The sequence below is a fragment of the Bufo gargarizans genome, chromosome 7 (assembly GCF_014858855.1).
Source record: "Bufo gargarizans isolate SCDJY-AF-19 chromosome 7, ASM1485885v1, whole genome shotgun sequence".
Taxonomy (NCBI): Eukaryota; Metazoa; Chordata; class Amphibia; order Anura; family Bufonidae; genus Bufo; species Bufo gargarizans.
The window spans coordinates 46,789,781-46,798,959 of NC_058086.1; the positions used below are offsets into that span (position 1 = coordinate 46,789,781).

Genomic DNA, 9,179 nt, shown 5'->3' on the forward strand with positions numbered 1-9,179 from the left:
AACATAACTGATGGCAATAGACAGATAATTGCATCACAAGTCGTGTAAAAATCATATTTCATATACAAATCAATAAAAATATATAAATTGCCATGTGCCAAGTTCCTTTCATTCCATTATTATATACAACAATATTACAATCATAATATATAATCAACTAATCCATAATTGGCTAAATCTTAATCATAATTAATATATCACAAGTGTAGAATATAAAATACATCCCCCGACCCTGACCGCGTCATGCTCTGCTCCACAAACACCAACACGCATGTCCAGCTCGTGTAGGAAAACCAAACCCCCAGGGATCTGACAGCACATGTCTGACCTATGAAGTAGACATAAGACACGGCTTCTGCTATAATGGAAATGGAAACCGCTTAGCGCATGCGCTGTAAGGACTTCACTGCCATATTGAAAGTTGGAAAAGTGTATTGGTTCAATTTATATTGATTTACGTTGTTTTTTTTTTTTTGCTACAATTAGGTTGGAAGTTTTGTTTGCTAATGAAAAGTCAGCCGAGGTTCCTAATATGTCTGAATTGTCAGCTAAGAAATGTGGTCTTTTTAACGGGATTATTTTACATTGGTTTTGAGCATTTCTGTGATTAATGCTTAAAGGGAACCCGTCATCAGCTTTATGCTGACCGTACTGAGGGCAGTATAAGATAGTGACAGAAATGCTGATGTCAGCGGTGTGTCACACATCAGCTAAAAGTAAGTGGTCGCCGAGAACCAGCGTCATAATCATTGCAGCCCAGGCCTGGAAAAGAGTCACGGCCATCGGAGAAGAGTCCTGGTTATTCATGAATTCCTGCTCCCCCCCCCCCCTGCTGATGACTGACAGTCTAATACCTAGTTTTCTCCCTCTCTCTAGGAGAGAGCTGCCAATCATCAGCAGATGGGCCGGAGAGCAGGAGATTATAATAACCAGGACTCTTCTCCGGTAGATGTGACTCTTCTCAAGGCCTGGTCTGCAATGATTATGATGCTGGTTCTCGGCGACCACTTACTTTTAGCTGATGTGTGACACACCGCTGACATCAGCATTTCTGTCACTACTTTATACTATCCTCAGTACGGTCAGCATAAAGATGATGACAGGTTCCCTTTAAAGCTGTAGAAGATTTAGAAGAGTTAAGAATTTGGGTGAAGGGTTTGCTTTTGACTTTCCTAAGACGACGAGAGAGGAGGTTGTGGCCTTGAAGTTTTCAGTACAGAAAAGGTCTTTAACCATGAAGCCAGCGGACAAAGGTGCGGCCTCCATTTTCATGGACACGTCATGTTTATAAAAGGGGCACACATGACAAATTGGCTGCAGTGGTTTGAGGCCAGAGAGTGCAGGAGCTGGGTGCCAGCACCAGGAAGCAGGTAGGTCCGCTCTCCTTAGCAGGTCTAACAGAAGAGGGGTTTGCCAAGCCCACCTCCACCCCAAACATGAACAACACCTATAAACTTGAGGATATTGTTTTGATTCTTAAAAGGAACATAATTTTGGTGTCATTTGAGAGATTGCGCTCACTTGTAGCTATTTTTTTTTTTATTTCAAGATGATTTATTTTGTTTAAATTCGTGGTACAGCAATGGGGTCAAATGTGGCCCCTACATACGTTAATATCTACATGAAGGCATTTTGTCTATGTATCCCACCACTTTGTACATGTGCTCAGATGGTGGCGGTACATAGACGACATCTTCCTCCATTGGACAGGTGGTCTTGATGAGTTGCTCAACTTTCATGTTTTTTTTTATGGAATAGATCCTGGGGTCTATTCCAGGTCTTTGTCTACAATACAGTTTTTGGACATGGAGATTACATTGGAGGAAGGGAGATTTGTTACAATTTTGTTTGTTAAACCAACAGATAGTTACCCCAAGTTCATTGTGATGGCTGCCACCCCAAAAATGTGGTGAGGTCTTCACCATACTCTTAGTTTGTACATGCAACGAGGATCGTTAATAGGGAGGAGACTCTATGGAGTTGATGGTTTCTGAATTTAAAACTAGCGGTCGTCCTTCTTCACTTATTTGTCAACATAGGGATTGAAGGGACGCGACTTACTGCATAAAAGTAAGATGATAGGGGGTATCATCCGCAAACATTGGCCAATGTTGAGAGGGTTGTTCCAGAATTTTCTAGACCTCCATTATTTTCCTATTGTAGATCTAAAAATCTTAGGGATAGGTTGGTACGTGCAGATCTTGGTCCCGACAGAACTTTCATTGGGATGGTGAAGGGGATGAGTTTCTCACACCCCATGACTGGTTCTGTTTATGTAATTATATATTATTTGACTTGTGACACAGATTTTGTTATTTATCTCTTGACTCTTCCATGTGATTTAATGTCTGTCGATGAGACTACATTGGATTTGAAATCTCGCATTTACCATCCAGGGTACAACATAAGACAGAAACGTCGTGATTTACCAGCATCCAAGCATTTTCAGATTTAAAACATACTGAAATACAATTAGGTTTCTGTATCACTGGCCGAAGTAGAGGTGGGGATCGGGAACAGATTCCGATGAAAGAGGGATTTGAGGGAATCTATAGATTCAGGGGTGTAGCTAAAGGCTCATGGGTCCTGGTGCAAGAGTTCAGCTTGGGGCCCCCCTTCCGTCAGTGCTTTCTGTGTCTTCTGATGCGGCACATAGTGCACACCTAGAGCTACGCCCCTCTATAGACTGAATACTTTTGAGCCACATGGCCTCAATGTGGATTAGAAATTTGGGTCAAATAATGAAATAAGGTGATTTGCGCTTTTCCTTCCATGAAATTGTTTGGGTTGTGGTGATCTATTATATTCATCCAGTGTTTAATTTGTATTTTTACAGATCATGCTTCACATTTTAACTTCTTTTGTCCTGTTTTTTTTTAGATAATTATTTCTTAAGAAAGGTGTTTTTTCAAGACCAGCTCAAAGTGGAACCAGTGATGCCCCTTTTTACATTATGATTTTATTATCATTTTAAATCTGTATTTTTGGAGTTTGTGATAATATGTTTATTACGGTATATGGTGTATTATATCTATCTCATTTTCTATCTCTCAATGTATCTATCTATCTACTGTATTTTTATGGACTGATAAATTGCTTCCAGTGGAGTCTAAATATCTCAGGTCATAATGAGAAAGTGGATGGGAAGGATGTTAGTTCAGATGATCATAAAAGGTAAACATGCGCTCGCTTTTAACGACGTGTAGAAAACGTTGCGCTCATCCGTTGCAGGATTTATTACCTCCTGTCCCCAACAACAAACACTGACCCCAGTTCTGTCTTTTCCATCCTCTTTTTTTAATGCTCGCAGATGATATCTTTCATTTTTATTAACTGGTTTTTATGCTTGCTTTGGTAATACCGGCATTTAAAATATTGTGTTTTACGAGGATTGCTGTGGAACATTAAACTTTAAAATGTTTTAAGTGTTGAAAATAATGCTGCGCTCCTGGAATTGTTAATTAGCCTCATGTGCATGAAAATGAGACAAGATCACCACCTACTGTAAGAGAGAAAGTTCTACAGCTCTGAAGAAAGCAGCAGCGGCGGCCGTCCGGAGGAGACACCATGCGTCATGTGAATATTTACTGCACAGCATCGCTCCTTCTCTGCTATCAGCCACTTCAGACTGGGGAAAAGCTCGGGGCCCCATCCCGTATATCCGGAGATCCAGTTCAGTTCCCCTCCGGTGTGGAGCAGAAAACGCCAGAGAGGAACTGAAGCCAGAACTGATCCAATAGTTTTCTCTGGGATCATCCTCATAAACCGTATCCGGAGCATCAATTGTGGTGCCGGATGCCAAATAGCGCCAGACAGAAAAACGCTGCACGCTCAGTGTGTCACTATCAGTGTACAGACACCGATCTGTGTGCGGAACATATCCATCAGCCGTGTCCGGCTCCGGCATAAAACCACTGATACATGGGAGCGGCCAAGATCCAGTGTTCTTTAAAAGAATCAAATATACCATCCCTGAATCACTGTATACAAGAAGATGTATAACTTATACCAGCTGTACATATATAATGATATACAGGAGATGCCCAGGTTATACCAGCATGGTCCATATCACTATATACAAGAAGATGTGTAACTTATACCAGCTGTACATATATAATGATATACAGGAGATGCCCAGGTTATACCAGCATGCTCCATATCACTATATACAAGAAGATGTATAACTTATACCAGCTGTACATATATAATGATATACAGGAGATGCCCAGGTTATACCAGCCTGCTTCTCCTCACACTGATGCTGGATGAGTATATAACCCACTTGTGGTTGTCAGTATACGGTATAATTCTGGGCACTGGATGGGACGCTTCCTGTCAGATCAATTATGTACAGGACTCGTCTTCCTCCGGAGTCCCCTGACTGTTCACCCTTCTGTTATAGCAGAGAGGAGACTGTTGCACATCGCAGAGGTCTGCAGGGTCTCCGCAAGGTACTGCAGTCATTAACTCTTTGCAGACTGTGGCCCCTGTCTCGTGGTTTTCTATTTCTCAGAGGGATATTCTGATTTCTAGAAATAAAGGCTCAGTCCATTAGAGATGCCGGCTCGGTGCTGCTGACTGTATAATTAGGAATACGAACCACCGCCATAACAGTGCACAGCGGCAGAACTATAGGGGGGGGGGGGGGGGGGGCAGAGGAAGCAGTTGCACATGGGTCCTCTGCAGCAGCATTGACTTTAATGGTTTGACTGCAGCTACTTGTACAGCCAGTGTCAGTGGAAAACCAATACTGCCGCCCGTCCATTCACAGGATCAGTGGGGATCACAGTGGTCGGACCCTCGCCAAGATCCTAGCAACGTGCCATCACTTTATAAGATTGGAATCCCCTCTGAAACTATGCGTCCAGATCGTCTAATTGACGCCATTCTATGAAAGTCGAGGGTGGGGGTCAGTAGCTCCCAGTACAGGCGCCATGTGGGATCACTTAGAGGGATGAGGTTGTTAATGGCAGGTTTACCCAGTGTTAATCCTAATAATAAATGCCACAACGTTATAAAAGTCAGTGAAGATTTTCTGTGGCCGCCGTCCAGAGTGATTTGCTTTCGTTTCCGGACTCCTGCCGGGTAACAGGTCGTCACACAACGTGCGGCGGGGGAAGAGTCGGGTGGAGCGTTTTCCTCCTTTCGTAAAAATCGCCTGTTTGATTTCATCGTCTTTATCATTGTTTCAATATTTTATAACATTTTTGTTACTTTGTTACAATTCACGGGATAATGGAATATTCTGCAACTTTTTAATACTTCATTGGGATTTTATTAAGACAGAAAAATGCCGGAGAGTAGGGTGGGCCAAATGTGTAAAGATTCGCGGGCCTTTTTATAAACTAGTATATTTTCTGACAACCCTTGTACCAGAAAAGCAACAACATTTATGACCGTTTCTGGAATTAATTATGGGAAATCTGTTGGGCTATGAGAGGCTAAGCTCCTCCCACCAAACTTCACGCACTTTCACTGCGGCGCACAAGGATAAAATTAAAAAGTTGCAATTTTGGTAGCAACATGCGAACATTTTGCAAATGAGCTCTTAGCAAGCTCCGCCTCTGAGGCCACCAGCTGTTTAACCCTTTAACTAGGCCTTGAGACATGACTTGGATAATAACTAAGGCTAGTTTCACACTAACTCCAGCAGGCTGTTCCGGCGGGTGAAAAGCCTGTCGGATCCGTGCAGCCGCTAGTACACACATGCCCCCGGACTACCGCTCCGGCCCCATTGACTATAATGGGGGCAGGCTGGAGTTCAGGTGGCAGCACGGCAAACTTGCCAAAAGGTGGCCGGAATAAAACTACGACATGTCGGACTTCTTAGTACCCTAAGCCAGCCCCTCATCTTCAGATGGCTGTTCCGGGGTGATTGCCCCTCATCAGTGCAGAGCAGAAAGTTTTAGCTTAACTGGGTGAGAGGCCTAGATCAGGATTTCGGGGGTACTATCTTTCCTTGCAGAGAGGCCTTGAGACATGGCTCCTATATTAAATAAGTCAGCATCTCATCTGCAGACAGCTGTTTCTGGTTGATTGCCCCTTGGTGCATCAGTGCAGAGCAGGGAGGACTGGCTTAACTGGGTAAGAGGCCTAGGTCAGGATTTGGGGGGGGGGGGGGTACTATCTTTCCTTGCAGAGAGGTATTGAGACATGACTTGGATAATAAGTAAGTCAGCATCTCATCTGCAGGCGGCTGTTCCAGGGTGATTGCCCCTCATCAGTGCAGAGCAGAAAGTACTGGCTTAACTGGGTGAAAGGCCTTAATCAGGATTGGGGGGGGGATACTCTCACACAGATCTTAACCCCTTAGTGGCCGGTCATTTCTTGGAATGCGAAAGTAAAAGGGAAATGAAAAAAAAAAAAAGAATAATATACTAACCACTAAGGGGGTTAAGATCTCTGTTCATGGTCAGTGAATAGAAGGCCTCACTTATTACTGACAATCTGTCCTGGTGACGCGGCGGACACACAGGTGCACAGCTCGGGGGCTCTCCAGTGCACTGTATTCTATTCTCATCATCACATGACCAAGGCAGAGGTTCAGCCTCGGGGGCAAGCAATGAAGGTTCGCATTCACTGACAGCAATCAGAGAACTTGTGAGAAACTGAAACAGGGAGAAATCCAGACACAATCTGTTACAAAGTTACCAATGCAAAAATGTTCATTATAAGGTTACAGTTTCATTATAGGAAAACCGCACCATTGCTGAATATAGAAAAAAGGGTCCCCACAGCAAGCGTCAAACTATGACCTGCGCTGTGGTGGTGATGGTGGGGGTTGTTACCCAGAATGCAGCTCAGCTAGTCCTGGACTGGTTCTTGCCACCCAGTAACAGTTGAGACACGACCAGCCGGGGTCCTTCCTTCCCTCCTCCATTGTACCCTTTTCTCCTTTCCCTGCCGAGGGGGCCACAGGGTTGCCCAGTACCAGACAGGAGGGGACCCAGGTCACCCCCCCCCCCCAGTGGTCCTGTAGTAGTGGCCAACCTTCTCCTATGGCAGGAGTCAGTAACCTCCAGCTGTTTTGAAACTACAAGCCCCAGACCAGTACAGCCAGTATGCATGCTGGGAGTTGTAGTTTCACAACAGCTGGACCTTTGACCTCTATTCTACAGCCATTATGCCACTGGGTAAAATCTGGTTATTGGCTTGTGATGTCATCGGTCACAAACAGATTTTTTTTTGGGGTTGCCAAATATAGCATTTAACCCCTTCATGTCTTGCAGTACTGCTTAGTCACTGCTCGGAGGGGGGAGACGAAGGCCTGTCTGACTCGTTCAGGTCGGCGTTCCATATTTAATGAGGAGCATATGCGGCCGCTAAATCTTCACTTCTTCTTATTAAGCCGGGACATGTTCCTTATTAAGGTTCAGAGTCGGGAGGATGGGAATCAATAAGATGATTTGTTTTCTTAATCAACATTCTGTCCCTATCCGAGCTGGAGCCGCCATGATTGGAGGATTACTCAGCGCCCCTCTTCCTTGGGAAAAAGCTGAAATTCTGCTGAAGTCTGCAAAAAAATATTTTAGCCACTGATCCTTCATTTTTTTACAATCTTGGCTGCTCCATAGCTTTGACTACTGGAGATGATCTCTCCGCCATGCTTTACACTGCAGCTCGGTTTGTTCAGACTGTGTGTTGTTTGCGCAGGCATGCTCACTGGGAAGTTAGGGCAAGGACACGACAATTAACAAGCTGGTAATGTAAATCACCATGACTCTTCAATGAAGGATTCCCAAAAATAAGGAATAAGCAGTTGGGACCCTCAGTGATCGACTTGTTTGTGGGGGAAACAAGTCTTCAATTCCACTGCAGCGCCCCCACAGGACAAATGAAGCATTACATAGTTCCCAATGAAATAAAAAGGAGATGTCTGGATGTGATTAGGCTACTTTCACACTAGTGTTTTAGTTTTCCGGTATTGAGATCCGTCATAGGGGGTCAATACCGGAAAAAAAAAAAACACTTCAGTTTTGTCCCCGTTCATTGTCAATGGGGACAAAATGTAACTGAACAGAACGGAATGCTCCAAAATGCATTCCGTTCCGTTTAGTTGCGTTCCCAGACCGGAGAGCAAACCGGATGCGGAGCAAGACGGATCCGGCATGACCCCCAATGCAAGTCACGGGGACAGATCAGTTTTCTCTGCCACAATAGAAAAACTTCCTCCATTGACTTGCATTGAGGGTCATGACGGATCCGTCTTCGCTATGTTAAAGATAATACAACGGATGCAGACGGTTGTATTATCAGTAACGGAAGCGTTTTTGATGGACAAAAGCAAAAACGCTAGTGTGAAAGTAGCCTAAAAGGGACACTGGGCGGTAGGGGGCATGGAATATGGACCGCATGGGCTTCACCACCTTAAAGGGGTCTTCTGGTTAGTGCAAGACATCTATCATCCACTGGATAATTGTTGGGGTCCAGCAGCCAGACTTCAGTCTATCCTTAGAATAGGGGCCCCGTCTCCCACCTGAACGGGATGGCGCCAGACTGCTAGCGATGGCTCCACTATCTCCGGCCATAGAGATGAATGAAGCAGCAGTGCCCATGCGCGACCACCGCTCCATTCACATGGGACCCCCACTAGACACTGGCATACATTAGTGTACTCAGTCTCCTAAATTATTATGCTACAGGAAGCCATGGGATTGACACGCCAACGGAGAACCTAACCGCGATCGCTCGCCCTCCCCATTATCCAATGAGAACGGAACTAATAACCGCTTTCCTCGCCTGCTTTACACCCTTTATTAAGGCACGCTCGGCGACATTGTCTTTTCTCTGCAATTTACACCTACCGCCAGCCAGAGCGATTGTGTTTCCCCAAAGAACGTCAGCTATAATGAGCAATAAGCAAAATGCAAACATGATTTTTTTTTGTCAGGAGGCGCACACGCGGGCCGCCTCTGAGCGGATCTGTTGGGAGCAGCGTCTGAGGAAAGTTGTTTAGTGTCAAAACACGCTGTTATGTGTAGAATGGAGAGCATCCAAGAAAAGGCTACCCTGGGTACAGAAATATGTCTCCTACTTAGACAACAGAATTTGGGATTTTTTTTATACTGCAGCAGAAATGAACATATGCTTTCCGAAAGAATAAGACGCCTCCTCCGCCGCCCCGCCATGATGATGGCTCTACGCCACTTGTAAAAGTGATAGATTTAGTATTTTTCTTA

At 44.6% G+C, this 9,179-nt stretch overlaps 1 long non-coding RNA gene across 1 annotated transcript in view; it reads left to right on the forward strand.

The window, feature by feature from the left end:
• Positions 1–3,409, forward strand: part of LOC122943902 — a 14,916-nt gene extending 11,507 nt beyond the window's left edge. Inside the window, exon 3 of the long non-coding RNA XR_006390906.1 lies at positions 2,881–3,409. This is a non-coding gene — a long non-coding RNA (uncharacterized LOC122943902). The remainder of the gene's footprint in view (positions 1–2,880) is intronic.
• The last annotated feature ends 5,770 nt before the right edge of the window (positions 3,410–9,179 follow it).